Below are 15,549 nucleotides of genomic sequence, written 5' to 3' on the forward strand. Positions count from 1 at the left end.
CAAACCTGAGAGCGTGTAGTTCAGAAGTTANTACAACTTCCTGCAAAGTATTAAAGATGCCTCTTCGTTGCCATGAACCCTCCCAGGACCTTAAGAAGTAGAGACCATAGAACCACAGAGCGCTCAAACAAACCTGAGATCGTGTAGTTCAGAAGTTATTTTGTTTTGTTCCTTCAGCTGTGGAAACCATTTTTCAAACAAAAACTATATAAACAGAGAAACAATGGACTTTTCTATAGCAGAAGGCACAGAGTTTCCCCAATTTGGCTTCCTCCAACCCACAACCCTTCCAAGTCAGCAAGGGGCCTTTCAAATCACAGCTCTTGCCCCCCTCAAGCTATTTTAGAAGTGGGAGGTGCAGTACAGCAAAGGCACAGAAAGGGGACTGGCTTGGATTTGGGCAAACTCCCCTGCCCGCCAAGGGGCTGAGGCTTCAACCTGGTCAGGCCCTTTTAGACCCAACAGCATCCCAGAGCATATGTATTTCTATTTAAGGCCCAGCACCATTCCTTCCCTGGCTTTGCCTTTCTCCATACATTTTATGCATTTATAAATTTAAATACCCTACCCACCTAGATCATGGAAGGAAAGAACTGGCATTACTCATGTTTGTTATATACGGAGCAGGTGTTCAGGCCAGTTATTGATGTGAACTGCAGTTGCCCCATCTGAAATGATAGGCCCTTTTAGGTAAGAGCACTAGAGTTGCTAGGATTACAAGAAATCTGAGTTTAGTTGGTTAAAGTTTAGATATCCGTACAGAACAGATTAACATGTAACAATCTTTTATTTTCAAAATAGAAGTGGACCTAAGAAGAATAACCCTTAGTTGTTAATTGGAGCATTAAATATCCTAGATCATTGGTTGCAACGTATTAGCAGGTGTCTGGGGCACCTGGGTGGCTCAGTCAATCATCCAACTCTTAGTTTGGGCTCAGGTCATGATCCGAGGGTCTCCTTCACGCTCACCTATTTTAAAGATTTTATTTGTTTATTTGACAGAAAGAGCACAAGCAGGGGGAGTGGCAGGCAAAGGGAAAGGGAGAAGCAGGATCCCCATAGGGCAGGGGGAGCCTGATGTGGGCCTAGATCCCAGAACCCCGGGATCATGACCCAAGCCAAAGGCAGATACCTAACCAACTGAGCCACCCCGGTGCCCTGTCCTGCTCTAATTTAGCACTGAGTACAGTTTGAATGTCTGCAACATGCTGAGTCTGTCACAGCTAAGCAGAGCTTATCCATTAACCTCTTTGGCAGCCCAGCTGCAAGAGGAGAAAAGCAAAGTACGGAGATTTAGTAAAAGGAATCAGGACTTCTTTCAATTCCTGCTAAAAATTTCACAGAGGAGCGGACATCCGTCAGTTCGTTAAGAAACGGACTTGGGCCGCCGTTCTGTAGGGCTGCAAATGTATGTAATTTCCTTGCTAGGTGATTCAGTAACCTAGTAGCTATAACACGCCATGCCACTATATACCCTACAATGCCTGATATTCTGGTCATTGAAATTGCAAATTACAACACCTCGCTAGTTATCTACATGTTCGAATCCATGTACCCACAGAGTCTTTAGAATACATTTCTCCTGATAACCATAAAATGAGGGGAAAAAGAAAAACTTGTTTTCAATAAGGAGTCAATCTTGACCTTCTTTGCATGATTACTACACGTCATCCCCTTCACCCACCATCAGAAAACAAAGCATTTTCCTTCCTCTGTAGGAGTTAGCTTATGCAAAAATCAATTCAGTTCCACAAATATTTGTGTACTGATAAGCCAATCACTGTGCCAAGAATAATCAAATACATAGAAGATCCAGCCTTCATCCTGAAGGCCTGCACAGTGCATAGAAAGTATGAATTTATCCCCAGTGTGACTCCAAGTAGACGCCCAGTAAAGCCTGTCTTCAGAGAAAGAGCAAACCTACCTGACAGACACGGACTCCCCACACCTTTCAAGTAGGAGTTACGTATCTGCTCTATTTGTACTTGTCTAATTAAGCTAGGGCTTGCTCAGTTCCCAGCTGGAGAAATTCAACTCTAGAGGCTTTAAATGTCTCTCCTCCAGCAATTCGCAGGCCAAAACCAGGATTAGAACTATGACTCCTAATTCCCAGCAAGCAATCATCCCGGCAGGTTTTATAGAACTTCTCCTACCACCACCCAGCCTTTTCTGCTAGCAGTGATTTTTTTTTTTTTAAGACACTATTGAGCACATCAGAAAGACTCCTATTCTAGTTCTCTTCAATATTTTCATATATTTAGAAAAGGAGGTATCCCTTCTCAATCCCTTATTTCTATGCAGGAGAGGGGAGTCACCCCCACTGGAGCTTGCTACAAATACCCCTGAATCATCACCATCCCCCAGATGCTGCAAAGGCAGGAGCCGGCCGATGGCAGGGAGGCCCAATCACCAGTCGCACCCTCATTACAAGCAGACCTTTCTGGAGCTTTAATTGCTCCAGAGTCCACTGAGAAGATGCTAAAACTTCATTCCACCTGAAGTCACTCATGCCAATGTTCTGTTTTGTTCTATCTAACTGGCTGTCCAATTTGAATTTGGCCTGGAAGAAGCAGATTTTAATGGATGAAATTTTGGTCCAAAACTATTTGATTAAAAAAAAAAAATTCCACCCCAATCTGCATGCTTTATCTTTCATCACTACATTTCTCTCCGTTTACACTCATTCGCCAGTGGATAACAACACAGAAGTTGCCTGCAAATGTATTACATTTTCACTTCTTTGCAGATGAGGGTGATGGGGGAGAGCTGTCCTGTGGATAGAAGATAACGTCCCAAGTTACTGCTTTTGTGACTCAAGCGTTTGCATAAGGGTATAATGCCCATGCTTGTTGGAAAGATGTTTTAAGTATTTCTTATTAGCTGGGAATACTAGACAGCTGACAGTAGGCACTCATTTTTATAGTCCAACTTGTAGAAGTTTCTAACCATGGGGAAAAAATAGCAAATGATTTCTTCCTATTCCTATGCCGCCAAAAGGGAGCTCCCAGAACCTCCAAATGAACCTGTCAGAAAATAATGCTAAATCAGGAAAGCTACAGTTTATGTGAATAAGCCTTGAACCAAGGTGGACTGAAAAATAGAGAGAGGGGTGCCTGGGGGCTCTTGGTTTCAGCTGGGGTCATGATCTCAGGTTTCTGGGACCCACCCCACCTGTTGGGCTCTGTGCTCAGCGAGGAGTTTGCTGGAGATTCTCTCTCCCCCTCTGCTTCTTCCCCTGCTCTAATAAAAATCTTTTTAAAAAAATTAGGGAGGAAAAAATGTATTTCTTCTAGAAAACTCAAACCAGTTGAATAGACCACAGCTGTCTAGGTAAAAGAAAATCCTGTGTGGAGTATATACTTCTAATACAGAATTTTTAGTGTTCTGGTAAAGAGAAAGCAAAAATTACACAGAAGGTGTCTTTTAAGGCAGGCAGTCGACAAAAACTGAACACCTTCTGTGTGCGATACACCAGAGAGATGACAAAAATGGAGCAGATGTATGGTCCCTGCTGTTCAAGAAGTTTACTATTAGCACTGTTTACCAGGAGAACCAAGGGAAAGAGAAGTCTATAAGTTTTTATATTCCCAATTTTTTTTATGCAAACACTATCAGAGAAATAATCACTAAAGAAAAAAATCTAAAGCAAGAAGAGATCCATAGTGAGTAAAAACAGACTAGTGTCCAAGATTCATGGTGTCACTACTAGAGAGTTCATCCCTTTAAAACGCAGTCTGAGACTACGACAAGTTGCAGTGAGTTCATGGTTTATCAAGGTGGTGTGGCCAATGACAATAACTTGACACCACAGTGTGGATTAACTTCAGTACTAAAACCTCAATTTCCATCCAGTCATTTGGGTCTTGAGTAAGAGAATGGAGGGGCTATACACCTGTAAGCCAAGACTCCCAACAAGTCATTCTTGCTTAAGGCAAACATCTCATTTGGGAAAGGTCTTCAGCAATTGGTTTCAGCTGTTTCAGACAGGAACTATTTGACCACCTTTCACCTTCTACAGCAAAAGGCTGGCATGCAGTAAACACCCAGGGGCTCTTAAGCACAGAATTATCACTGTACCTTGGAGCTTCCAATGGAGAGAAAAGCTCATTTGTAACGCACTCCCAAATACCACCACCGCCTTTTCAGATGGTAGGCTTGGGATTTCAGCAACTCACGCTAGGATCACCTCGGCAAACTATACCTTGCCACCTGAACTCTGAAAAACAGGAGGCTTCCCATTACTGTGGGTTAAGCATCTTTAAAACGGAAAAACGCAAATCTTTGCCAAGTAACAGTTACTCAAGATTTAAGGGTAGGCTCCCCATAAGCATAATGCTTCAAACACATTTAACAAGTTTATTACTTTTCTTATAGTTTATTAAAGTAGGTTCTAATTAATGCAGAACTGGAGGTCACGTGAGATTTAAGGATGCTTTCTCATGGAGGAATTGTGGTGAGCTAGCCTAAATGATTTCTTTCCTCTAAAGAACGCCGCCGAAGATAATCAGACACAAGCAGAGAATCTCTAAGAAACCCACATAGCTTTCTATGGCAGGGGCTTCTACCAACCGGAGCCTCACGGCACAGTCACCAAGGGAACATTCTGAAAATACGGCCCACCCAGCCAAACCCCAGGTTTTCAGGAGTGGGGGCCAGACATCTTTTTCAAGAGTGTGGCATCTGATCCTGAATCACAGCCAGCCAGAGTTGCACCAAAACTCTAGTTACCCACAATTTGAGATGTTTAATCAATGACTTAGGAGGGCACCATTTTCCTCCCAGAATGCCCTCTAAATAATATATATTATTTATACTTCCTAAACATGTGCATTCATAATCATGCATCTATCCCTTCCCCCACCCGTCTCTTTGTATATTGTGTTCTTCCCATTTTTGCCTGTGAGCCAAGTGAACAGAGATTTATGTCTGATTCAGTGTTCAGTACAGTGTCTAGAACATTGGCACTGGATAGGTGTTAAAAAAAACCCAGTAAGAACTACATGCTGCTTTCATACACCACTCTTTCAATGCAGGTTTTGCAGGTTTAAAATACACCGTTAACAAACCATACGGACAGAAATAAAACCTAGGGTTTTCCACAAGCAAGTTAAGCTTACCTCTTGAGACCCCAGTTCCAGCTGAGACCGAGAACTTGGATTACGGGAGCCATGAGGGTACAGTCGCTCCGTGTGAGGGTCTGTCTTTCAGGCAGATACCTGGTCAGACGAGGTAGTCGTCCCTCCAGCTGAGAGGCTTCCCCAGCGCCCAGTTCGGAGCTGTCTCCTCCCAGCCTCGCAGCTTTTAGCCACGGCTCACCCCTCCTCATCACTGGTGTCTGCTGAGAAGTAGGCCCACGTGCCTCACGTCCCCTGGGCTGCCATTGTTGCTGACACCTGTGGTCTCTACCACAGCCTTTGGTGAGGAAGTGGGTGCACCTGTGTCCTCCACACCCCAACTTCAAGCTTCCGGTTCCTTCAGCACTTTTGCAACTGCTCAGGAAGGTCACCTGTTTCTCCCTCCCCCAGCCAAGGGAGTGTGGGGTCTTTTACCTTGTATAAAGGTAAGCTAAGTTCTCTTCAGCTTCAAAGCCTTTTAACCATACTTACGGTTCCTGTGGGTNTCAAATAAATAAATAAAATCCAAAAAAAAAAAAAAAAAAACTTTCCTCAAACTTTTAGTTTTAACTTAAGACATGTACATGTATATTCATCCACTAACCTTTTCATGAAGGGCCAAGGCCTTTTTTTTTATTTTTTGAAAGTGAACCTGTTGGTTGGAGTTCCAAGCTGTCTCTCTTTCATGAGCCACATTCTGACTGTGTATCTATAAATCCAAGCTTCTGTTTTCTTTAGATTTGGACATGCAAAACAGTCTGAATGCAGAATCCTTCGAAATTGTCATGACTCTTCTCCATTACTTAAACTTGTCTCCCCCACAACTCCTTTGGCCACAATTTTTTACCGCCCCTGTCTATTCAATCTTCACAAAACTTTCTAAATGCAAAGAGGAACAACGCCTTTTAAAAGAGATTTTAGAGAAATGACTCTTCTGCCCGCATACTGCAACAACGTTCTGTAATATTTAATGAAATTACATCATTGTAATTCCAAGTTTGACTAAAATAAATAGATTTAAGGAAAAGTCTGGGAGAGCTCTAGAGTGACTTCAGAGTGGGAGCCTTCTTTGGGCTGCCGTGGGCCGCCTAGCTGTGTTTGCAGAGAGAGCAACGGGCGTCCTCGCAGCTGGGGTTTGGGTTAGGTGGAGTTTTGTTAAAAAGGCCTCTACTGTACTGAGGGAAAAAAGAGCCCAATATCAGATAAAGCAAAATGCAATGTAAAATAATTTCAGAAAAATGCACTCATGTAGTGGAAAGAGCACATTTATGATGGGGGAAGGAAAAGGCAGAAGTGAGGAAATTCTAGATTCTAGACAAGGACACTGTTAATTGGGGACTTTGGGTACATCTGTTACACTTCCTGGAGTTCACTTTTACCTTGTATAAAGGCAAGCTAAGTTCTCTTCAGCTTCAAAGCCTTTTAACCATACTTACGGTTCCTGTGGGTAGATACGGTTTAGGTGAATGGAGAGTCAATCACGCTTAACTTCCTCATCTGTAAAATGAGGGTGGGACTTAAGCGTCAATCTGCAATTCCTCGGGTATGTTCCGCAGAGTATCCTCCTCAGAAAGGGCAAGCGATAGTCTTCCAAAAGTTCAGTGACAGTTTTACAGAACGCTGGGGTACAAATGTAAAACAAGGTTTCTTTACTGCAAAACTTCACAGTCTTTAACAGGTGAGAAAGGGTGTCGTGACTCTCTAAAGAGAGGATATAATAGCTTCCACAAAATATATCGCACCAAATCTCTCTCTCTTTCTCTCTCTCTCACTCTCCCTCTCTTCTCTCTCGCTGGGTCTCTCTCTCTCCCTATTTCCTCCCTCTCCCTCTCTCTCTCTCTCTCTCCCCCATAAAAATCTCTCCCAGGACTAGAGATCCACAGAACACACTTCGGGGAAATTCAAACCCAACTATTTCTATGGTCCTTTCTAGCTCCAAATTCACGTCTTGCTGGGGCCTGCATCATTGACTCACTGAGACTTAAGAAACAAGGTATTGGAAATGGCCAGAGAGATAATGGAGATCATTTTTAAAAGACAAAACCTTGAACAAGGTCAGGAAGGGGAAAGTCACCAGAACCTTCTTTTGGTGTTTTCCTTGGCAGCAAGTAATGACCACCATTAAACTTTGTCATTATAAAGAAATTTGTGTGCACCATTGGCATAAGATGGAGGTGACTTCCAAATTATCTTTATTCATGCTTTGGTCCCTCCCTTTATGCACATACATTTCAAGTCCACTATTTTATTTTTCTACTATCAGTGAAGGGACTATATATAGAAAATAGAACAGAAAGTAAAAATAATAATATTGAAGAATAATAATGAATAAGAGAGTTGGGCCTTTCTATCAAGAAACCTTGCAAATCCATGCACCTTCAACAGTCCAGAAAATGCATTTATCTGTACCAAATGCTTTTTTTCATTCAATTTATATGTTGCGTACAACATATAAGTGAGCCAGAACAAGAAACAAACTGAGGGCTTTAGAGGGGAGGGGGGTGGGGGAATGGGATAGGCTGGTGATGGGTAGTAAGGAGGGCACGTATTGCATGGTGCACTGGGTGTTATATGCAGCTAATGAATCATGGAACTTTATATAAAAAACCAGGGATGTACTGTATGGTGACATAATAAAAAAATATTATTATAAAAAAAATAAAAACAATTTAAAAAATTTTAAAAAAATAAAAGCCCTANAGCCCTAAAAAAAAAAGTGTATCTTGAAAGACTGAACGATCTTGAGACTTCTTATGGAGTGAATAACACTTTAGTGCATCATCAGCTAAGAATTATATAAATTATACTCATAAAAGTGACCTACCTCCCTGAGAGATGATGCAAATAAATGCCCACTGAGGCCAGCTGTCTGCCACAGGTTTGTCTCTTTTGTTTTTGTTTGTGTGTGTGTGTGTGTTTTGCTGAATAGTGCTGGACATATTAATGCTATTAACGTTTCTGTCTTTACTAACATCACGACATTTCATTATTGCCATTTTTCTAATGAGGCATCTGGCATGAAACAAAACAAATTAAAGGTTAGAGGCAGCTGTTGCAGAAGGATCTTCTCTGAAATGTGTTCCATGATACTATCACTTCACCCTGGAAGGAATGGTCAGCCTAAATAGCCCACAGACAGCTTTCTCCATTGCTTCTGTAAAGAGCCAACATATATTAGACCCAGTGGAGTAGACTACGTACTACAAATACGGCTCTTGTTTATTCTATCTAAAATTTAGAGAATTTTAAAGGGTGCAGTTCCTCTGAGGTNTAAATGCCCACTGAGGCCAGCTGTCTGCCACAGGTTTGTCTCTTTTGTTTTTGTTTGTGTGTGTGTGTGTGTTTTGCTGAATAGTGCTGGACATATTAATGCTATTAACGTTTCTGTCTTTACTAACATCACGACATTTCATTATTGCCATTTTTCTAATGAGGCATCTGGCATGAAACAAAACAAATTAAAGGTTAGAGGCAGCTGTTGCAGAAGGATCTTCTCTGAAATGTGTTCCATGATACCATCACTTCACCCTGGAAGGAATGGTCAGCCTAAATAGCCCACAGACAGCTTTCTCCATTGCTTCTGTAAAGAGCCAACATATATTAGACCCAGTGGAGTAGACTACGTACTACAAATACGGCTCTTGTTTATTCTATCTAAAATTTAGAGAATTTTAAAGGGTGCAGTTCCTCTGAGGTTTGAACCATATGCTGCGAAGAACCAAAGGACTGTTTTTACCCGTGCATGTTTGCAGTGCGAACATAGTGCTAGTCCCATATAAATTTGTATATGTCTATGCATTATATTTGCAGAGTTATCTCAATTTTCTTGTGTCTACAGTGGAAAGATTTGGACTAGATTGTAAATAATATTAATATGAAAAGTAATTTTTTTAATTATTACATATCATTTTTTAAAAGAGATAGACTTTTCACAAATCGGGTGAATTACCACATTCACATTCCCAATGAGCTTACCCTTCTGTGAGTTTGTGGTCCGTTTCTTCAGCTGAAATAGCGTTTGTAAGCAGCGCACTGTTTTCCTACATTTCCTTCCTTCGGAATATCCCCAAATATCTCCATTCTTGTGTTAATTCAGTCAGTAGGTATTAACCCAATAAAAATAGAATGAGGATAGAAAGATGTATAAGAATTGGTTCTTGCCTTCCTGGAGCCTGCAATCTGGAAGAGAAAACAAGACAGTTAGAAAAAAAACTGAAGGATTGCCTTCAATGTAATATACACATGATGAATATTTTCCCACAGTCGAAGTGCTACCGTAGCTCTAAGGAGAGACAGATCACCCCCAGACAGAATGAACAAAGCCCCCTTCACAGAGGGAGGAGGATTTGAATAAGACTTGTAAGAGTTGAGTAGGATTCTGAGGTCTCTCCACTTAAGGGAAGTCCTAGAGCCAAAAAGAAACCAGGTATCGCTTAGGATTCATAAACATCCACATGGTCTATGCAGAAGAACTTGGGCTGATGCATTTGGAAGGGCAGATTTAAGCCAGTTTCTGGGAAATTTGAACCAGCTTCTGACGACTGTCTAAAGTCAGTGCTGTCTTGGTACGAGAGAAGGAACCATGGCACATTTATGAGCAGGTCGTGCTAGTGCCTGGGGGAGCTAGGCGGAAGGTAGAGGCAGGAATATAGCTCCGGAATAGGAGATGATTGTGGTAATACAAACTGGAGGCAAAGCCAGATCAGTGTGGAAGTTAGAGAAGCCAAAAGAAGAGAGAAGATGCAAGAGACCTTCATTTATCCATTAAATTAACATTGATTGAGCACCCGCCGTATGTCATGGTTTCCCAAACATCCACCATTTATATACCATCATCATGATGTTGCCACACGCAGCTCTACTGATACAATTTTTTATTTAATACTCTCCTACAAATAGACTCATTATTTATTAAAATACACTTAATAAAAAAATAAACTTGATATGGTTCGATTAGCCATGCTTCCAATAGAAGTTAACCATGGAAACAAAGACAAGGAAAACAAAACAAGTTCCTCACTTAGGCAGATGCCATGCCTGTTGAATCCTGGTTACAAGGGAAGAAAAGCAAAAAGAGGTGTTAAAATCATATCATCAAGAAACAGGGAGCTTTCTGCTTTGACTAAACTAAATGGATTGGAAGAGAATTGAAATGGAAGTAACTTCCTTGCTGTGTGATTCAATGCCACCAGAGCGCGGGGACTTCGCTCCAGGCCAGCTACCGTGCGGGGCTCTAGGAATACAGACGTGAACTCCATCCACCCTCCGCTCTCTGACAGCCTGGCTGATAGGGAAGATGGGAGTCACACAGATGACTAGTGCACAGTGCCAGAAGAACATTCTAGTGTTCTCTGGACACCTTAGGATACTGCTGGCCACTTGAGAGCTTTCTCTTGACTTCTCCCAGCTCATTATTACTTGGAAATTTAATTTTCCAACCCGGCATTCTAGGGTTGAATTTCATTCCGACTCCGTATGTGTGGGCTGCTTCCCCCTAGTTGCTGAGAACAAGCATAAGAACCTACCTTCATTTTCTGAGAAAACAAAAGGGAGAGATTTCTTAGGCTAAGCAGAAGTGGTTGAGTACATTGGGAAACACTCCCATGTAGGCAGTAAAATATTGCCACCTCTGAGGATCTAGGAGGCTGAGGGTCAGGTGTCAGAGACATCTGGGTCAGAGCCCCTCCCAGAGATGAATCGACCTCCTAGAACAGCCTAGGATTGTGTCCCTGAGAGCTGGGAACATGGTAGCCACTGTCCCTAAGCAACCAGCTCCAAAGTTCCTTCATGCATTTCGGCTTTTACAGCTTAAGGAGGTTGTAAAGCAGACTGGACGCAAACCAGAAAGTGTATCGGCCTTAAGTGTAACCATGACATGCCTCACATGAGAGTAACAATGACATGCCTCACAGCAGAAGGGATCACTAGAGAGAAGGAAAATGGGTATGGAAAACAGTGGCAGAGCTTTGTTGGAAGTGACACGCGAAAGGTGATGGGGACATGATGGGGTTGGGGAAGCAACTGCATTTTGATGGAGGAAGAGGAATCACATGGCCCTGAAGGGCATTCCCCCAGAGGAGGAGGTCATAAAGAATGGGGAGGCAAGTGGAAGGAAGCCGCAAGAGGCCTGGTGGCTGTAGCCCGGGGGTTTGAGGCGGGAGGAGGCAGAGGTGAGGCAGGAGGGGAGTCGCAGCAAGGCTAGGAGGGACCTGTGCACAGGCTGTGCAAGGAGCCAGGTTTTATTTTTAAGGAACTGGAGAGTTTCATGCCGGGAAGGTGTGTGATCAGATTAGGAGTCAGAAAGATCATTCTGGAGGAATGCTGAGGGTGAGGTGGATGGAGTGACAGAAGAGGCGGTGGGACTTGGACAGAAAATCTGTCCTATCACTCCTAAATCTCTTCCTCCTTTGCCCATTTTGCTGTTATCAGTACCTGCAACCCGAACAAGGGATCTTCAAGGCAGAATTTGGTTACATCAAACTCCCACACTGAAGAAAATAGCTTCCTGAAGTCAGATTCCTTTCTTCCCTTAACCAACTCGGTCTAATCGAACACAATCGTGTCTTTCCACCTCCCAAAGCACAATGCTCCTCTGCTACCAGTCTTGGAGTATCCACTCAGAACATTTATGGGACATGCAAGAGAACCAGCAAGCTGATGGAGCTTTTTTTTTTTTTTTTTTTTTTTTTTTTTGCTTCCTTTTGTTTTAATGCATTTGACATTTATGGAGCACTTACTCTGTGCCCGGCATCAGGCTAGTTGCTGAGCAATCAAGTCCCTTAAGGAGTTCGCATTTGGAAGGAAGACAGAATAACGTGCAGATTAACTACTCTTCGGTGAGTTAAATGCTTAAAAAGTGCTACAAATGCTGTTCTTTCCAAAGGGCCATGAATGCCCAGGTCCGGAGATCAATGGTAGAGTGGGGAGAGACAGTGAGGGATTCTGAGCCAGGATCTGCAGCCTCGGATGAAGAATAACTACGTCCCGTATTGGCACACATGTTGTAAATTACCTCACACTTGCAGCAACCCACAGGCGAGACTGACTGTGGCGCCCATCACGGATTCCCTCTCTGTCTCCCTTTCCACTTCTCTCATCCCGTGGGAGTGCGGAAGGAGATTCCCCCATCTCGGCCCTCCACCACCCATGGAGCCAGTTTTACAGGATGATTAGTTGCCACTGGGTTCCAGCTCTTTGTGCAGAGGTTATGTTTGTGCTTAGGAAGGTTTTTCTCCCCAATTTATTTTTTCAGGTTTTTTCTGCATACACTCAGTGACCCAGAGTAATTCTCAGAGTCTAAAAATGAAAAAGAAATCTTGATAGAACGCTTAAGTTAAACAATTCTAAAGGGATTTCCTCATCCAAAGGACACAAAATGCTGACCATGTTTAAAACGGTAGATGTAGCTGTCAGTCACATGCCAAAGGCTTTTGCAGGAGAACCCTTGCACTTTATAGAGCTCATTTTTCCTTAAAGAGCACCTCAAAAGGAGAGAGAGGGGGAAAAAGAAAGAGAAAGAACCACACATTTTGAAGACCACACAAGCAAAAAGTGGGATAGTCAGAGAAGATGCCTCTTTCTAGTTAAAGATGCTAAGTGCTAGATCGAAGGTAGGCTGAAGCTCGAGGCAACGGGAAACGTGATCGAGCCTGTGCATCTCGTGTACAGAGAATAAGAAAGAGGGCAAACGCATCCCAGTTTTGAACCTCATCTCCTAAGTAAGAATCCAAAACTTTTCTTCAAATCTCAAGTGAACCATTTCCCTACAGCCAACATTTGAAGCCATTTGTCATCCAACTCACACGGTGAACTTACACTCACCACGTGGACTTTGTTCTTGATGCAGATTTGGGAAGAGGAAACACTACCCTTAGCATGGTCAGAGGCAAATCCTCCATGGACAGTGGTCACCGTAGGAAGTACTAGTGGGTTGTTCATTGGATGCCACACCAATGAAGTCTTCATTGTGGCTTCTCTCCCCACACTTACTTCTTTCATTGGCTTCAGGTCCTTGCTTACCACCATAGCATAGGATGACTCCCTGACTGGTGTGAATTACCCCACAGCCCGTGCCAGCATTAGCAGATGGTGGGGAGAAGGGGCCGTGAGGAAATGGGAACTTTCCAGGTTAAGCTCGGAAAGGTGCAGAGGGGGAAAAAAAGGCATTTTGAATGGAGAGTTTCTTAAATTCTTCTAGGTTTCTAGCATTTTCCCCTTTAAATATCCTACCTAAAAGTGTAGATAAGGCATATAAGAAGTACATGTCTATGTCCCTGAAATATGTAATTTCAATTATTGTTTTATTAGGTAAGAGTAATATAATAATAGATGAATAATCCTATTTCAATGTGATGTTGGAATGTGTGGTTTTTCTCCAGTGTCTTCTTTGTAGTTCTGCTGATATTAAATGTTTTAAATGGAAGTACATTCCTTGCCGGCACCTCAGTGCCAGCAAAGCAACAGAGCTGCTGCCCCACATGTCTGCTTGCCCCCTACAGGTGTGCTGTGCACAATCTAGGCAGCCGTATGCTGCAGCCTTGCTGGCATCTCATCAATATGTTGAGTAACAAAGGCAAACTTTGTCTCATGGCTCAGTCGATTAAGTGTCCGACTCTTGATTTCAGCTCTGGTAATGATCCCAGCTCCGGTAATGAGATCGAGCCCTGCATCAGGCTCCACACTCAGTGGGGAGTCTGCTTAAGATTCTCGACCTCTGCTTCTCCCCTCCACCCCTGCTCACATGCTCTCTAACAAAAAAAAAAAATTTAATTGAAACTAAATAAACTAAATAAACTACCTCTTTAATAAATAAGCCAGTATTTTTGTGTAATTTTCAATGAGTCCAGGTCAGAAAGACTTTACAAGACAACTTATGGAAGACATTCTATATATCATCCCCTGGCTGATGCTATGATACAATTATCATCATTTTATACATTATATATTGGTTTGCTGTCTGTCTCCCCACACAAGAATGTATTTTCCATGAAGGCACGGAGTTTCTGAGTTGTGTTCTTTACTGGATCTCTGGTCCCTAGACTGTACCAATCATTTGGTAGCTATTCAGTAAAATATTTGTCGGGGAAAAAAGGAATACACAAATGTTAGCTCCTTTATAGATAACCGAAAGGTAATTGTCTACATTGGCTCACTTCTATTTTGAGGCTATAAACATTACTCACATTTTATGTAAAGGTCTAGGTGGTGGGGAGAAAAGCCTATGAGTATCTGTGGCCTTAGGCTTAGGAGCATTTACATGCCAACATTTTTTACTTGTACAAAGTCAGAGTCACAAACAAGATCTCAGAGTCACCTATCCATTCCTGAGGATGTGCATTTCCAAGGAGCACTCTGCTAGGCAGCTTATTAAATGCTTAAGCTGGGTGGTCTTCTGTCAAAAAGAGGCGATCTGGGGTGCCTGGGTGGCTCAGTTGGTTAAGCATCTGCTTTTGGCTCAGGTCAGGATCCCAGGGTCCTGGAATCAAGCCCCTCATTGGGCTCCCTGCTCACAGGAAGCCTGCTTCTCCCTCTCCTCCCTGCTCATGCTCTCTCTCTTGCTTTCCCTCTCTCTCTCTCTCTCAAATAAATAAATAAAATCTTAAAAAAAAAAAAGAGGTGATGTGACCAAGTATGGCGGTATTATCTTTTGGGTTTTTTCCATTTTTTTCTTTTAACAGCTAAACTTTTCTTCAAGGCAAAGTCCAAAAGCTGTGGATTGCAGGTTGGTCCCTGCTGGGCTGCCCCCAGCATCCTGAAGTTTCTTGGAGCTACTGATGAGGTGGAAAGAACATGGTCTTTAAGTCTTACAGACCCCTTAAGTCCTAGCTTACCTGCTTACTTGTTGTGCTCCTTGGGCAAGTTATTTAACTTCTGTGGACCTTAGTTTCCTCATCTGTGCAAAGAGGAGAGACCATGCCTCACTTGCAAGGGTTCCAAAGAGTGTCTATTGAGTTCCTGACACATAATAGGCCTGTGTTTCACTGGATTCAAAAATACCATGAGATAGTGCCAGAGCCTACCGAGAGCCGTAGAGCCCGCAGCAGAAAGAGAACACGTCCTTCCCTCGTGACATCAGTTAGCAGGCAGGTTTTAACCAAAAAGTTTCCTGTCTTCAGAGATGTGCAGAGAAGTTGACCTGCAGTCTTCTCTGTTTCTACAAATTATCGCCTCTGCAGCCCAAGAACCTCTAATTGCTGAGAAGGCTGAGGAGGGGTGAATGGTTGCCCAACAGACACAGGCTGTGTGCTGTGGATGAGAGCACAGAGCAGGCTTCCCTGGCAAGCTCTGTTCGGTGCCGCTCAACCACTTACTGAGGAGCACGCTGCCTACGCTGAAGATGCGTTATTCCCGGGATAAAGATACTCATTTTATTTCTTTTTTTTTAAAGATTTTATTTATTTATTTGACAGAGATAGAGACAGCCAGCGAGAGAGGG

The 15,549-nt window shown here is 42.8% G+C and overlaps 1 protein-coding gene and 1 long non-coding RNA gene across 5 annotated transcripts in view; one reads left to right on the plus strand and one right to left on the minus strand.

Annotated features, from left to right (window-relative positions):
* The window catches only part of LOC117795968, a 122,972-nt gene extending 117,461 nt beyond the window's left edge, over window positions 1-5,511 (minus strand). The window contains exon 1 of the long non-coding RNA XR_004620170.1: window positions 5,118-5,511. This is a non-coding gene — a long non-coding RNA (uncharacterized LOC117795968). The remainder of the gene's footprint in view (window positions 1-5,117) is intronic.
* DLGAP1 (DLG associated protein 1) overlaps window positions 1-15,549 on the plus strand; it is an 859,965-nt gene that overhangs the window by 516,601 nt on the left and 327,815 nt on the right. The gene's annotated exons all lie outside the window — the stretch shown is intronic.

This window comes from Ailuropoda melanoleuca, chromosome 14, assembly GCF_002007445.2.
Source record: "Ailuropoda melanoleuca isolate Jingjing chromosome 14, ASM200744v2, whole genome shotgun sequence".
Classification (NCBI taxonomy): Eukaryota; Metazoa; Chordata; class Mammalia; order Carnivora; family Ursidae; genus Ailuropoda; species Ailuropoda melanoleuca.